At 36.0% G+C, this 17305-nt stretch overlaps 1 protein-coding gene across 4 annotated transcripts in view; it reads left to right on the top strand.

The window, feature by feature from the left end:
- The first annotated feature begins 315 nt into the window (after positions 1-315).
- AGMO (alkylglycerol monooxygenase) overlaps positions 316-17305 on the top strand; it is a 363926-nt gene continuing 346936 nt past the window's right edge. For 3 of the 4 annotated variants that reach the window (XM_046669022.1, XM_046669019.1, XM_046669023.1), the window contains exon 1: positions 539-619. The gene's annotated coding sequence lies outside the window, so the exon portion shown is untranslated. Of the gene's footprint in view, positions 332-538; positions 620-17305 lie in introns of those variants that run through there. The other variant, XM_046669021.1, reaches the window with a different exon arrangement.

The following is a 17305-nucleotide window of genomic DNA, read 5'->3' as shown; positions in this document are numbered from 1 at the left end:
GAGATACCCAATGGCCCCCAGGAGCAACGAGGAAGCAGGAACATGTACTTGTTGAGCTCTTTGAGCTTACTGCTTTCTTGCTGCCTCTGGAGGTAGTGAGTGCGTACCTAGCTCTACAGGTTTTGTGTTATGAGCTTTCAGACTTTATTTGAGCAATTCTTTTTCCAGACTGGATTCAGAAACTGGCCAGAGTCAGACAGGGTTTGACTCAGAAACCAGACTGAGTCCAGGGTCAAAATGAGTCCGACTCAGAAACCAAACTGAGTCTAGGGTCAGATTGGATTTGACTTAAGCCAGACTGGGTCCGGTGTGGTCTGGCGTGAGGCCTCAAGTGAGTAAACTTTTGTTTTAAGGCTGAACGAGTAGTTTAACCTTGCCAAAGAGAATCTCGAATTATGGAGGACAGTGGAAAACTTTTAACCCAGATAATCTTCTCCAGGTACGAGGTGCCCTAGGAAAAAAGGGATCTCAGCCAAAACAGTCAGTATAAAGGGTAGAGGGAAAATTATTTTTCTGCGTCTACAGTTTCTGCTGACCAGGATGTGACCCACTGGGCCACCTCACTTGCTCCAGAGCCTGCAGGTGGCATTTTGGGAAAACTAGCAGAAGCCAACAAAGGGTGAGAGTTCTTAGCAAATCCCATTCTCCTGGATCTCTATCTGTAGTGCCTACTTGAGAGAGGAAAGTAACCTTTCACAGCGTTCCTTCTTTTCAGACTGGCAGGCAAAAGACATTTGAAATACTTAGGTCTTTGAACTGTAACTTGGCAATTTGCTTTCAGGTACCAATTGGTTGTTGATCCTTTCTCTCCCAGGGACAGTTATTGCCTCTTTGTTTTGTCTCGTTTTGTGTCCTAAGAACTGGAGTTGGCTTTCTGCTTGATGGGGGCACACAGATTCTTGTGTGTGTAGGCAGATCAACCAACAGGTTGGGGGCTTTAAAAATATGGCTAGACAGAAATGTGAGTTGCACTCCATCTGTGGCCAGGGTCCTATGGACTGCTGCCAGATCTCAGTGAGATTGTCTAAGTCATTTTTTCTTTTGGTTATCTTTGAGAGTGGTTCTGGATCTTGGGAGGGTAGTATCATTTGTACCCTCTTGAGGGATGCCTCTTGCATCCATGGGATTAGTCAATACTGCCAGGGGTATTTACTGTTTGTCCCAGCTGAAACCTGACAAGGTATTTGAAAGGATATTTTTTAAGTAACTCTGTGGTCAGAAGTTAGCCAGATTGGAAGCTGATATTTAGAGCCTAATTGGAAATTTTTTAGGACTTCTCCACTAAGCTAATATGTAACTCTGTACCTAGAGGGAAAGAAAAATATTCTGAAGCCTTTGTGTAAGAATTTAATGAAATATTTCAAAGACACACAGTTCTAAATCTAAAACACAGGAGTCTTTTGATTTCCATCTTAGTTGAAGGTCTTCTCCCTTATGTAAAGAAGAAAATTGAGGATAATGTGGTTAGATGGTTGGGTCAACCTTGATATCATTCTGTTTGCAACCCAATTCTTTGAGTAATTAAAGAAAATTGTACTTGTCTTACAAATCGAGTCTTTATAAGAACAGAAATGCAGCTCTAGAAACAAAGATCACTTTTCCTATCAGGTTTACTAAAAGTAAATAAGCTTATGTTATCTCTGTTATAGAATTTGTCAGCAAGAAAGAGAACTTAAAGTGATGGTTAGCTATTTAATATCTCATAAATTTTTATGAGTAATCTAAACATATTGTTAAGAAGAAGTAAGTTAAATAGATGTAAGTAAGATAAAACTTTATAAATAAACTTTTCAATAATAATTCTGCTTTATGGAATGTCCACTTAAAAATAGTTTCCAAAATCTTTTTCACAAGTTGAAACCTTGCAGTTATAATTTAAGTGATGAATATTCATTGAATATCTAAATCATTCCCAAATAAGATAAAATATTGAAATGTTAATTACTGAATTCAGGTTTGCTCACTTTTGGCTTCCTTTTATAGAGGAACCAAAGGTTGTTGGGTCTAGTAATAAATGTATTTTGTGCCACATTGGAAAATTTAACATGAGGAAGAATATAAGTTACCACATAAAATTGGGGGTTTCTTGCCTGATGCGCATTAAAAAAAGCCAATTATAGCATCTGCTTTTGGAAAAGAAACCAGATTTACTCTGTGAGATTCATCAGCAGGGAGCCAGGGGTGTGTGTGCCATCAGAGCTGTCTCCTTGATTCAGGCTTTGTGGCAAATTTTAAGAGGTTAAGGACAACAGGCTGGCATATGGAAAGGCTGATAGGACATGCTTTGATTGATGGGCTTTGAGCATTTATGGTAAGGATCTAAATATTTATGATGAGGTTCTAAACATGTATGATGAGCGTCCAAACATTTATGGTAAGGTGGGGAAGGAATTTTAGCACCAGCTCTTCCTGAATGATAGACCCCTTGCTTCTGATAAGAGTCCAACTTTTAAATTCCAGTCATGCCCCAGTCCTTTGTTTTTGTATGGAAGAGAATCTTTGGTTCTGCAATGATTTCAGGTCAACATTTCTTCTGCCTCTCATGCTTTGGCTACATGACTTTGCAAATTTTCTGAAAGAAAATTTCTTAATTATTCTATTGATAGGATGAGGTCAGTTGAACTGGTCATGGAGGGCCATGGTTAAAAAGTCCCCCTTTTTCTTGTTCATTCTTCAATCATGAGGGATATAGGGTGATGACTGCTCTAGCTTCTTCCTGATGCTAAGGGGTATAGGTTGTTCCATCTCATTGAACCAGTATCTTGGTTAGATGATGATGCAGGTGGGCTCCCAAATTTAGAGTTATATTGTGGAAGCAACTAAGCATGTATTAATAAGAAACATTGCCAGAGAAACAAAAATAAAACAAGGTTAATGGTTGGAACAATTATAAACCAGTTTCTGAGCCCAGGGGGAAGCCAGTCGAGAAGATTTATAGATGTCAGGGTTAAAGCATCTTTTGCAGTTTGAAATGTCTCTGCTTATCTCATAAGGTGTTCAGGTATCTTTCTGAGTGGCTTATACAGCAACAGGCATAAATCTCTCTTAAGTTTATGTCAAGCTGTCCAGCTTCAGTTTGCAGGGCTTCAGTAAAGATACCAGGTTCAGTTCTCAATGGTTCCAAATGAATGATAGAAAAAAATTTAAAACGTTAGTTTGGAGATTTGTAGCCAGATATTTCAGGAGACTAGAAGACTTCAGGAGCCAGTCCAGTTTACAGATAGAAAACAAAAACCTGAAAGACAATTAACAGAACTAGAATCTAATATCTATGAATGTGTACTATAGTTTTCATTGAAACATAATTTTTCTCTCTAAAATCACCTCATTTTTACAAAAGATAGCCAAATTAAGACTAACTGATTAGCAAAATATGCTTAGTTTCAATAAACTTGGCTCAATTATTTACACAAGTACAGCAAGAATAGCCATTGATCATATATGCTCTTTCAAATCTACTTTGCTGGAATGTTTTAAAAGGAATCTCAGATTGAACTTTAAAGGCCTCTTGAGGCAAGGGCTTGTCATCAGATTCCTCCTGCAAGTGGATTCCTTTCTTCTCTTGAGGTTCCCCAAAATATCCTGAGGTTCTTTGTACCTGCCAGGGAAGTGACCTTCTTCACTCATCTGGGAAGGTTGCTTGGAATCCTGTAAGCAAAGTACCAGGCCATATTGCCAAGTGGATTTGTTTCATAAAGTCAATCTTTGTCCCTTAAAGCTGTTTTGGTCATATCTGAGTCTCTGCATGTTTCTCTCAAATATGACATTCCAGTAAAAGCTATGGTAATATAGCCAGTGTTTCCAGTTGTGCCCTGTTATAAGGATAACAGATTCTTACTGAACTTACGCAAATAACTATGTTGGTGTGAAAATAAGAACATTCACCCTCTAAGAGTTTCCAATTCTGGAGGAATCAGAGAGAAAAAGATAAATGTTTCAATTCTGCTTACAAAGGTATAATTTACCAAATTGCTATAAGTCATTATTTAAGAGAAAAAGTTTTCATTAAACCTGGAAAAATAAGATATTTTTTAAAATCAGCAATATTTTATTTTTGTAAGGTATACTTTTTGGTGAGGAAGACTGGCCTTGAACTGACATATGTTGCCAATCTTCCTCCTTTTTTTTTTCTTTTCTCCCCAAACCCCCAGTACATGGTTGCATATGCTAATTGTAGGTCAATTTAACTCTATGTGGGATGCTGCCAAGGCATGGCTTGTGATTGGTGCATAGGTCCACACCCAGGATCCAAACTGGTGAACCCTGGACTGCTGAAGCAGAGCACATGAACCTAACCACTCAGTCTGGCTCCAGCAATATTTTAAACAAAAGTCATAAAAATTATAATTACCCTCATCATTTCATTCAGTCCCGTGTAGTCAACTCTTGATCTTTACCTTTTGTTAGCAGTTTTATGAAGTCATCAGTTTCTCTGTTAGAGTTCTGTAATTTCTTTCCCAGTTCAGTTTTATTATCTTAAAGTTTATTAGAAACCTGTATTCTAGAGTATGAAGTCCTTTCCATGAATCTCTCTGAAGATGAAACATATTTGCAAAAGCAGAGTAAAACAATCACTGCCTGTAAATGACAAAAAGACTAAAAAATGTTAATTGAGAAAAAACCTGGCTATTTCTGTGAAATATAACAGTTTAAGATAATAACTAGAATTATGGCTGAGAGGACAGATCAGAATATTAGGAATGTTAGACAATTTTTTAAAAACACTTATATTAATAACATTCACCAATGCAATATAGCCTAAGGAGATTTATCATCAGCTTTTTGAGTATGCTTCCCATGTAATTTAACATCCCAAATAAACCTAATTAGCTTAGTATCTTCCTCTTTCTAGGAAGAGAGAACAAATTTCTTTGAGTAGTCTCAGTGGTCCTCTGAAAATTCTCAAAGAAAAAAAATTTTTTTTTCAGGTTAAAAGAAAGATTTCATTTAGCATTTGAATTTTTGGGGAAACATGAAAAATTTCAAAAAGTTTTAAAATATGTGGTCAAGTAGGAACAATGCTCATTGTGAAAGAATGCTTAATTATCCATTTAACCAAAGTGAGACTCACTCAAAATTAAATAAAACCATTTATAATCTCTTTATCAAGAGCAGAATAAAAGTTCAAGAAAATTATCCTTAAAGGGGTGGGGAGAGAGAGAACCAAATTCCAATTTTTGCACCAGCTTACTTTTGATATTAAAACTCCTTTACTTAATTAAATTCATTTTAATCTTAGCCAACTTGACCATGTATAAAATTCTTTACTCAGGGTTTCCCTTCCACAAACCTTCTTTAACTTTCTTTTTACATTCAGAATTTGTCCCATGCATTCTTTCTTTCCTCATAGTATTGTAGGACAAATTTATCTTTCTTAACAAAACAAAAACTTTTCCATTTTTTTTTTGCTTTTTTTCCAAATTTAATATATATATATTTTTTTATTGAGTTATTGATAGGTTATAATCTTGTGAAATTTCAATTGTACATTAATGTTTGTCAGTCATGTTGTAGGTGCACCACTTCACCCTTTGTGCCCACCCCCCACCCCACCTTTCCCCTGGTATCCACTAAACTGTTCTTGGTCCATAGTTTTAAATTCCTCATATGAGTGGATTCATACACAGATTATCCTTCTCTTGCTGGCTTATTTCACTTAACATAATTCTCTCAAGGTCCATCCATGTTATTGCAAATGGAATGATTTTGTTCTGTTTTGCAGCTGAGTAGTATTCCATTGTATATATGTACCACATCTTCTTTACCCATTCGTCTGTTGATGGGCACTTAGGTTGCTTCCATGTCTTGGCTATTGTAAACAGTGCTGCAATAAACATTGGGGTTCACAGGACTTTTGGGATTGCTAACTTCAGGCTCTTTGGATAAATACCCATTAGTGGGATGGCTGGATCGTATGGTAGTTCTATTTTCAGTTTTTTGAGGAATCTCCATACTGTTTTCCATAGTGGCTGCACCAGTTTGCATTCCCACCAGCAGTGTATGAGGGTTCCTTTTTCTCTGCAACCTCTCCAACATTTGTTGCTATTAGTTTTAGATATTTTTGTCATTCTAACGGGTGTAAGGTGATATCTTAGGGTAGTTTTGATTTGCATTTCCTTGATGATCAGCGATGATGAGCATCTTTTCATGTGCCTATTGGCCATCAGTATATCTTCTTTGGAGAAATGTCTGTTCATGTCTCCAGCCCATTTTTTGATTGGGTTGTTTGATGTTTTGTGGTTGAGTTGCAAGAGTTCTTTATATATGATGGATATTAAGCCTTTGTCAGATTTTGTCAGATATACTACTTGCAAATATTTTTTCCCAGTTAGTGGGTTGTTTTTTTGTTTCAATCCCGTTTTCATTTGCCTTGAAGAAGCTCTTTAATCTGATGAAGTCCCATTTGTTTATTCTTTCTATTGTTTCCCTTCTCTGAGAAGGCATGGTGTCCGAAAAGATCCTTTTAATACTGATGTCAAAGAGTGGACTGCCTACGTTTTCTTCCAGAAGCATTATGGTTTCAGGTCTCACCTTTAGGTCTTTGATCCATTTTGAGTTTATTTTGGTGAATGGTGAAAAAGAATGGTCAATTTTCATTCTTTTACATGTGGCTTTCCAGTTTTCCCAGCACCATTTGTTGAAAAGACTTTCTTTTCTCCATTGTATGCCCTCAGCTCCTTTGTCAAAGATAAGCTGTCCATAGATGTGTGGTTTTATTTCTGGGCTTTCAATTCTGTTCCATTGATCTGTGCACCTGTTTTTGTACCAGTACCATGCTGTTTTGATTACTGTAGCTTTGTAGTATGTTTTGAAGTCAGGGATTGTGATGCCTCCTGTTTTGTTCTTTTTTCTCAGCATTGCTTTAGAAATTCGGGGTCTTTTGTTGACCCATATGAATGTTAGGATTCTTTGTTCTAATTCTGTAAAGAATGTCATTGGGATTCTGATTGGGATGGCGTTGAATCTGTAGATTGCTTTAGGCAGAATGGACATTTTAACTATGTTTATTCTTCTAATCCATGTACATGGAATGTCTTTCCATCTCCTTATGTCATCATCCAATTCTCTCAGAAAGGCCTTGTAATTTTCATTATATAGGTCCTTCACTTCCTTAGTTAAATTTACCCCAAGGTATTTTATTCTTTTTGTTGTGATTGTGAATGGTATTGTATTCTTGAGTTCTTTTTCTGTTGGTTCATTACTGGAGTATAGAAATGCTACTGATTTATGCAAATTGATTTTATACCCTGCAACTTTGCTGTAGTTGTTAATTACTTCTAACAGTTTTCCAATGGATTCTTTGGGGTTTTCTATATATAAGATCATGTCGTCTGCAAACAGTGAGAGTTTCACTTCTTCCCTCCCTATTTGGATTCCTTTTATTCCTTTTTCTTGCCTGATTGCTCTGGCCAGGACCTCCAGTACTATGTTAAATAACACAATAATAGTAGGGGACCTCAACACCCCACTCACATCAATGGACAGATCATCCAGACAGAAAATTAACAAGGAAATAGTGGAGCTGAAAGAAAACCTAAAACAATTGGACTTAATAGACATATATAGATCACTCCACCCTGAAGGAGCTGAATACACATTCTTCTCAAGTGCACATGGAACATTCTCTAGGATAGACCATATGTTGGGAAACCAGGCAAGCCTCTACAAATTTAAAAAAATTGAAATAATAACAAGCATCTTCTCAGATCATAGTGCTATAAGGCTAGAAATTAATTACAAGAAAAAAGCTGAGAAAGGCACAAAGATGTGGAGACTAAACAACACACTACTGAACAAGCAATGGATCACTGAAGAAATTAAAGAAGAAATAAAAAAATACCTGGAAACAAATGAAAATGATAGCATGCCATACCAACTCATATGGGATACAGCAAAAGCTGTATTAAGAGGAAAATTCATCGCAATACAGGCACATCTTAACAAACAAGAAAAATCCCACATAAGCAACCTTAAAGCACACCTAACTGAACTAGAGAAAAAGAACAAATGAAGCCCAAAGTCAGCAGAAGGAGAGAAATAATAAAAATCAGAGCAGAAATAAATACTATTGAAATGAAAAAGGCAGTAGAAAGGATCAATGAGACAAAGAGCTGGTTTTTTGAGAAGATAAATAAAATTGACAAACCACTAGCCAGACTTACAAAGAAAAAAAGGGAGAAAGCTCAAATAAACAAAATCAGAAATGAGCGAGGAGAAATAACAACAGACTCTGCAGAAATACAACAGATTATAAGAGAATACTACAAAAAGCTATATGCCAACAGAATGGATAACCTAGAGGAAATGGATAAATTCTTGGACTCCTACAATCTCCCAAAGCTCACTCAAGAAGAGGCAGACAACTTGAACAGACCAATCACAAGGAAAGAGATTGAAACAGCAATCAAAAACATCCCAAAGAATAAAACCCCAGGACCAGATGGCTTTCCTGGGGAATTCTACCAAACTTTCAGAGAGGATTTAATACCTATCCTTTTCAAGCTATTCCAAAAAATTTGGGAAGATGGAACACTTCCTAACACATTCTATGAGGCCAACATCACGCTGATACCAAAACCTGACAAGGACACCACGAAAACAGAGAACTACAGGCCAATATCACTGATGAACATAGATGCAAAAATTCTAAACAAAATTTTGGCAACCAGAATTCAGCAATTCATCAAAAGAATCATACATCAGGATCAGGTGGGATTCATACCAGGGACACAGGGATGGTTCAACATCCGCAAATCAATCAACGTGATACACCACATCAACAAACTGAGGATTAAAAACCACATGATCATCTCAATAGATGCAGAGAAGGCATTTGACAAGATCCAACAGCCATTTATGATAAAAACTCTGAACAAAATGGGCATAGAAGGAAACTACCTCAACATAATAAAGGCCATACACAACAAACCCATAGCCAAATTTTTCCATTCTTTATAGCTTCTTTACTGAGAACATATATCTTACTTTCCTTGCATACAAAGATGTTTTCTTTATTAATTTTTGGTAGCTTTAATCACATGTATTAATTAGAATTCTTAATTCTTAGAGACCTTTATATTTAGTGAAAAGTAAGAAGTAAGCACTTATGAGCTGTCTTTTACATTAGCATTCTGTGTCTTGGCAAATTTATAAATACTTTTCATAACTTCTGGAAACATGCTACTTCATAGTACAATCTTTTAATAAAATACATGTTTACTAATAGACCCAAACATCTTTTAGTTTCTCTGTAAGAAGAAGTCAAAAGTAGATAACCTTAGACATGGTTACAATAATATTTCAGTATTTTATCTTATTTGAAAATGACCTTGATATTCAATGAATTTTTTATAATTTAATTTCACCTAGGAGAACATCAAAGTTTCAAGTTACCAATGAGATTTTGGAAGTTATTTAAATATACATGCCATAACGCATAATTATTTTTAAAAACTTCACCCAACACTTTTATCTTTTTCACATCTACTTAGTTTACTTGTTCCCAACAATTATTTAGATTGCCTATAAAACTTCATGAGACATTAGATAAAGTTGGCTATCATTTTAAGTCATTACTTTTGCTAACCAGTTTTGTATCAGAGATAAAATCAGCTTATTTGACCAATAAACAGAATTAAGGCTGCATGTCTGCATGATATCCAATGTGGATAAATCTGAGGGCATGTCCATTTTTATGAGAGCAACAATCTTAAATAAGCTTTCATTTACTAAAGATTAATTTATATCATGTTAACTTGAAAGACATTTGGGTTAGTTTCTATTACATTTAGAAATAATTTATTTGCTTACTTTCAGCCAATTGAGTAGAGCTCTTTAGAAATTATACCATCTGGAGATAAGATATTATACATATATAACATACATACAGACACACATACATAGAGATTCCACAGCTATTATTTTAAAATTACTGCCATGAATCAGGTACAGTAATGGAAGGCTGCCTAGTTATGAATCCAAATTTTGTTTTAAGCTTTTTTACTTGTATTTGTGGAGAAGACACTCAAGATGCTAGATTTTTGGTGAGAGTGCTTTTATGGCCATTTTTCTTTCCTTTTCCTTCTGTCATAGGAATTGGTGAAGGGCTAGATAGTTCCTGGAGAGTTTGCAAACTTTTTGAGATAAGGGAAATGGGTGGAATCTGAACTGCCTCTAGATCTGCTTTTCTAGTCTTGCAAGGGTTTTTTTAAGGACAGTTGCTCCTAATTCCTCAGAAATTGGGTTATAACTTAAATGACATTATACGTTGATCTACCTGTCCAACTACATCATCTCTAATTTGCTTCTTTCTCTCTGAGTGCTTAGTTTTATTTTTAAGCAGGGAAGAAGGCCTGGAAAAGAAAAAATCCCAGCAGGCTCTGAATATAAGCTTCCAGTTTGGCAAAATTTCTGATTGTAAGTAGGTAAATCCTTTTAAATATCTTGTCATGTTTCAGCTGGGACAAGCAGTAATTACACCTGGCAGTATTGAACAATTCCAGCATTCTTTAACATAGCAGTTTTCCAGAAAATCTTTGAGTCTCATTAACTCTGGGAGGGGCTCATATTGGGCCCTCCTTGGAAGGTGGATTATACGGTGTCTGGAAAGCCATGACCTAATATATTTTTCTTTAGGGTGCCTCTTATTAATTTCATTAATTTTTATTAATTTAATTTTCTATTAGCTTTTTGCAACAGAACTTTCAATAAGGTTATTTGGAATTTTGAAGTCTTTACTTTAAAGTGCACTTTTAAATGACCTTTTCTAATGGGAACATTCCTTCTAATGGCCACTGTAATTCCCCTGAGGCTCAGAGCAGTTTGGTAGGACCCTTAGCTGCCAAAGGGACTGCAACTCGCATTTTCGTCTGACCATAATTGACCGCAAAATGGGGTGCAACTACATTTTTGTCCGACGGTATTTTTGGGACCCCTCAACCTAATGATTATCAAGCCAAGCCCTCAGGACACAAAACAAGCTTGGTAAGATTCTGCAATTCTTCGTGAACATTTACAGCTTCTGGAACCTTCAGGCTTTGAACAACTGTGACAGAAAGTGGAGCACTTGATTCTTTAATGATTAAAGATTTCTTTATTCCCCAGCTTGAAAGCTCAAAAAGAGCCCAAAGTGGTCACTGTAATTTTAAGCTATCCCAGGTTATCTTACCAGCTGTTTACAGTTATCCCCCATTTCAGGGGGCTTTTCCCAAGGTGGCTGCAACAAACAAGGTAATTTCTAAGGAGAGTTTGTATGATCCCATAGAAACTCAACCTCCACACAGCCAATTTTAACAAATAAATCAGACATAGACAGGAACAGGCACAGAAATCTAATATTCTGGAACTCTAATCTAGGGTACTCTGTGATCCTACCCTAGAGGTTGGGACTCTTAACTCGGTCCTTTGAGTACCCCAGCAGCTGTAACCCTTTTATATTGTCTCCCTTGAAACCACAATTCTAGCCTTGGGACTTAAACCCAGCAAAAATCTCCCCAAAGGGGACTCTTAACTCACAGTCCTGATGAGTTATTAGACAGTTTTAGGCACACGTGCATTTTAAGGCGATCACAACCCAAAAGACGCCTGATCCTGGAGGTGTTTCTTCTCTCAAAAGGAAAAAGAGCGCCGCTGGGGCCTATGGTGCCATGGCAGGAAATAGAAATCTAATCAGCCGAGCCTCTAGATGAAATTGCCTAGGTGGCTGCTTAAGGTCAGTGAAAAGACCACGCACCCTGCCAGGGACTGTAGAGCCTCAGGCAGTGGGGGTCACAGGATCTAGTCCCTTCGTGGTCACCAAAATTTGTTACCACACAAAATTGGGGCTCTCTTGCCTAATGTGCATTTAAAAAGCCAGTTAATTATGGCATTAGCTATTGGGAAAAGAAACCAGGTTTACTCTGCAAGATCAATCTGAAGGGAGATGGAAGGCATGTTCCCTCAGATCTGTCTCCCCAATTTAGGATTTGGGGCAAAATTTAAGAGGTTAGGGAGAACAGGCTGGCACACAGAAATGCTGGTGGGACAGGTTTTGACTGGTGGGCTTCAAGCATTTATGGCAAGGTTCGAAACAGTTATGATGAGATTCTAAACATTTATGGTAAGTTGGGGAGGAATTTTAACACTGGATCTTCCTGAACGATGGACCCCTCACTTAAGTTCTGGTCATGTCCCTGTCCTTTGGTTCTGTGGGGAAGAGAATCTTTGGTTCTATGGTCATTTCAAGTCAAGATTTCTTCTTTTGCACATGCTTTGGCTACACGACTTTCAAATTTTCTGAAAGACAATTTCTTAATTACTCTGTTGATAAGATGGGGTCAGTTGAACTGGTCCTGGAGGGCCCACAGTTACATTATACTTCTAGAAATTATAAAATGTATTTATAAATTTGCCAATCCACAGTATGCTAGGGTAAAGACAGTTCAAAATTGCTTACTTAGTTTTCACTGGAAATGAAGGATCCTAAGGGTTAAGAAATCTGATCAAAACATATAATTAAAACTACTTAGAAGAAATAAGAATGAAAAGAAACAACTGTGTATGAAAAGTAGGTAAGGAAAGTAAAATGACTGGTTATCCCAGAATTAGAAAAAGGAAACAAGAGATTAAGACAAAAACTGTATTAATATAAAAAAGTTGCAGAAGGTTTTTGGAAAAGGAATCTTGGGAAAGGAATTTTATGTGTGGTTAAGCTGACTAAGATTGGAATGGATTAATTTAAGTTTTTAAAAAATGAGTTTTAGGGCTGGCTTGGTGGCATAGTGATTAAGTTCACATGCTCTGCTTCAGTGGCCCAGCCTTTGTGGGTTTGGATCCCAGGCACAGACCTACACATTGCTCATCAAGCCATGCTGTGGCAGAGTCCCACATAAAAATAGAGGAAGATTGGCAAGATGTTGGCTCTGCATCAATCTTCCTCAAGCAAAAAGAGGAAGATTGGCAATAAATGTTAGCTCAGGGCCAAACTTCCTCACCAATAAAAGAGTTCTAATATCAAAAGTGATATTCAAAGGACAAAGTTTTCTTATGTTATTGGTCTGCTCCTAACAAGAGTAGGTTGTTTTCATCAGGTCTTTGATTACTTAAGAAAACCCAGTATTTCCAACATTAAAATAGCTGTTTCTGTCACAGCTGTGTAACCTTCTGTATTTGTCTTCAACATCTTCTATTTGATTAAATACAAATTAAGTATTGTTTCATAATGATTGTGAATTCTTCTACAAATAATTTAAATATTTTATAGAAAAATTAATCTACCATGTATACTTATAATGAATAGCAAACAACTCAGTTTCAAACAACTATAATCCATTTTTAACTATCATGAGCAAAGAATATGCAATTGAACAAGACTACAAAGGGTAAACAATGTTGGATTTCACCCAACTATGAATAAGAGTGATTACTTTTATGATAGAATAGAACTGTTCTCTTACCTAGACCTTGTTATGTGATCATCTGTCTAGAGAGTTCAATGATTTGTTATGTATGTTGCTTGGCTTAAAACTGAATTTTGTTATTAATTTATAATATCCATCTTTGCTCATTGATAAATAAAAGGTTTTTTTCTCTTAAATTGTAATTCTCTCTGGAGGTTTAGGTCAGATATAATAACCCAGGGTCCTGATTCCATAGGTCCAATCCATTCCAAATGTCCATGAATTTACTCAGGCTTCTCCCTGAGTGTATGAATCAGGAGCATCCCTGCCTGTGAATTACAGCAAGCCGTTGCAGGGAATTCTTTCAGTAATCTGGGGCTTTTAATGTCTTGGATTAGCTTTAAAAAAGACAAAGACTAATCTGATTTATGATATATCATTTTTCTGTATCCAAGGAGTTAATACAATGCTTAAACTCTGTCTCAAAGATATAAGTTTTTGACTAGACTTACCTGGTTATCAAAGCCCCTTCCCCTAGCACAGTGTTAATAGTCTTCTTCCATTTTTAGCTCCCCTCAAAACATATTATCCATATCACATGACAGGAGACTGGAAAGAATTTTGTCAAGAGAGAAGGGTTCAATTGGTTTCTACTGTAACCCTCACTTTGTCTGGCACCCTCTCCTAATCTCCTTGTAAACACTTGGCAGCTCATGACATTTTACATATGTGAAGAGAGGGTTTCATGTGCAGATAAATACCAACAGCATATAGATTCTATACATCCAATAGAGGAAAGGGAAAAGAATTCTAAGAAAATAATACCATATCTTAAAGATGACAGGAAAAGAGAGCATTGCAGGATTGCTAAATATGGAATGACAGGATGATGAAGAATTGACTACTCCTGGGGCAATTAGTATTACAGATCCCCTGTGGTAATGAGGGGGCCCCAGGATGCCTGCAAATCAGAATGAAGCAAACTTTATGAATGTTTAATATATTAAGAATATAATCAGGAAATGATCTGCTATGAATAGCAGAAAATGTTATTTTTTCTTTTTGCTTTTTATTAGACTTTTTTTCTCTATGTTTTGAATTCACCTTAAAGACCCTTAGAAAAAAACGACATACCTTATTATTTGATAGGGAATTATGGTTATTATATTTATTATTTCATTTTAGCAACTTTATTCCTTCCAAAATTCCATTTAGCTAAAAATCTTTCTGGAGCAAGACAGTGTATAAAAAACAAAAAATAAAAATATGCCAGTTGGTTAACATTTTCTCATCTTCTGGCTCAATACTAAATTATAACATTTTATACACTTTCATCATGACTTTCCATTCTAAAACTGTTCCCTGAACTTGATATTGTAACTGCATCTAGACTTCACTTTACTTTGTCATTGGGAAATCTAGCTGGGTGAAGAAGTATAGGTGAGATGGGGTCTCCAGATGTCAATATCGGTGTATATATTTTATGACCCTGAGAATCTGATAAGGCCGAAGGAACTACAATCTGTTGACAATCACAAGTCAATTGTTAGCAAATCTTTGATGTTGGAACACAGATGGAAACTGGGGAGACTGGCTCCCTAATCTCGATAAGTATTTAATATTTCTCTATTTCAAAACTATTGCTTTGAGTTATAACCTTTGAAAACACAATTTTTCTAGGAGATTACCATGTTATAAATATACTGAGAGTGATCATTTTCTCTCCTAAAACAGGAAATGAGAGATGTACAAATTATTCGTTTTCATAAGTAGGGGAAACATGACAAGAAAGGGAAGAGGATTTAAACAAAGAGGCAAGAAGAGGATATGAAAGGCATAATACTTGTACTTTATCATTTTGCCTTAGTGGCTATATAAGACCAATAAAAAATGATATTTTATAAAAACATAATTTTGTCTGACACATTTTTAGCTTATATTTTTATTTCAAATGTAGTTTCTTATTTTTCAGTATCATACCCCCGACTTTCCACTAGAAATTCATAATATGCCTTGCACTGATTTCAAGGTAGCTTTCCCCTTGTTTGGGAAAAATGTTTGCTGTCCATTCCTGTTTCAACCTGGTGACTATATTTCAATTACTACTACCTCCTTAGTCAATGAGTTCTCTTTTGCTACTGGCAGAAGCTCCTTTTCTAAAATGTCTGTAAATTCAGTTCCTGGAATTTGGGTATATTGTTAAGTATTTTTACCCTTACACGGAAAGTACATTTGCGGAAATTGCCGACTAAAATGCAATCTCTTTCACAGTCAACATGATATTTCACAAAATATTCATACTTAATAAATAAATAGAATGGCCTTATTTTAAGGATCCCTTGAGTGATCATCCTTTGAATGATTCCTATGTTCTTTCAAAATATAATCAAATGTACATTTCCCATTAATTAGTTTTATCTGAAACATCTAAAGGAACAATTTTACTAATCTAGGATATACCAGTATAGTTGGTTATGGCTACAGGTCTTACATGTCATAATGAATTTTTGTACATATTTCAGAAAATATGTACATCGATATTGACAATTGGAGAACCCATCTCACATGTACATTTTCACTCAGCCAGATTTCCCAGGACAAATTAAAGTGAAGTCTAGATGTTATCACAACATCAAATTCAGGGAACAATTTCAGAATGAAAAGACATGATGAAAATGTATAAAATGTTATTATTTAGTTTTGTCTCAGAATTAAATTGCCATGTAGAAGATACTAATGTATCATTGTGGGTTATCTACAGCCACTCCAAGCGGCATCAGATATGGGAGTCACGTTCTACTTTTTCCACATAGTACATCCATACCTCTAAACTTCTGGTTATGGTTTTGCTCTGCTGCTAGCATTTTAACTCATGCTCCAAGGTGGGTTTTGTTTGTTTGTTGCACCTTTCAGGAACATTTCCTTACAGAATTCATTGCTCTATTTACTTGAATGACCTTCCCTGCCAGTCTTTTCCAAGCTTGCACCTGACCCTCTTCAAGATTCTCACTTAGGGCCTCTGCCGAGTTTCACAGGTCTTGCTCTGCACTCTAAGGAGAGAAACTCGAAGAGGGGGACACAAGTATGGGCTGAAATCTAAGTAGCTGAACTGAGACTCCAGAACAGTTGCTATTGATTGGCTCTTAACCTCTTTCATCACTTATCTAAAAATGGATACAGTTCAATTAAACAAAAAAGAGGAGACCTGCCCCATGGCCAAGCGGTTAAGTTCTGCTTTGGCAGCCTGGGTTCATGGGTGTGGGACTCACACCACTTGTTGGCAGCCATATTGTGACAGTGACTCGCATACAAAATAGAGGAAGACTGGCACAGATGTTAGCTCAGAGTGAAACTTCCTCAAGCAAAAAGAGGAAGATTGGCAACAGATGTTAAAGATTACCCAGATAAAATAATTGGCTTTTCTACAAAAACCAGGGTGTAAACTTCTCCCTTATGAAATGCTTTGCAATCTCCTTTCTTATTCATTCTTCATGTGTATTCAACACAGACACTATTTTTAGGTCTCTACTACTCTTTCTTTACTATAAGGAATAAAATTCTTATAAGGTATATGTTTGTACTGAATGTAAAAATGCACATTTTACTTTAGATTATCTGTTTCTAAATGTGTTAATCATTTTTCATCAATTGTTTGCTTCCTTATATTGCCCAGGGCTGATTCAGAAACCATTTTTTTTGCAATGGAAAAAATTTAAATCCTTGGAAAGGAATTTTTATGTAAATATGCTGAGAGAGAGAAAGAAAATAAAATTTAGTGTGCTCACATAAATATAAATTAGATAAAGGCTTGCAAACAATTGAAAATGTAAGTCTTTTACTTATACCTAGTTTTCAAGTATTATTAAAACTTTGCATATAACCAGGGATTGAGAAGAGACTGTCTTCTGTAAAGTTGCAAACTGAAGAGG

Source organism: Equus quagga, chromosome 8 (genome assembly GCF_021613505.1).
Source record: "Equus quagga isolate Etosha38 chromosome 8, UCLA_HA_Equagga_1.0, whole genome shotgun sequence".
NCBI lineage: Eukaryota > Metazoa > Chordata > Mammalia > Perissodactyla > Equidae > Equus > Equus quagga.
The sequence above is the reverse complement of the archived record's forward strand: the minus strand, read 5'-3'. Positions and strand labels throughout refer to the sequence as shown.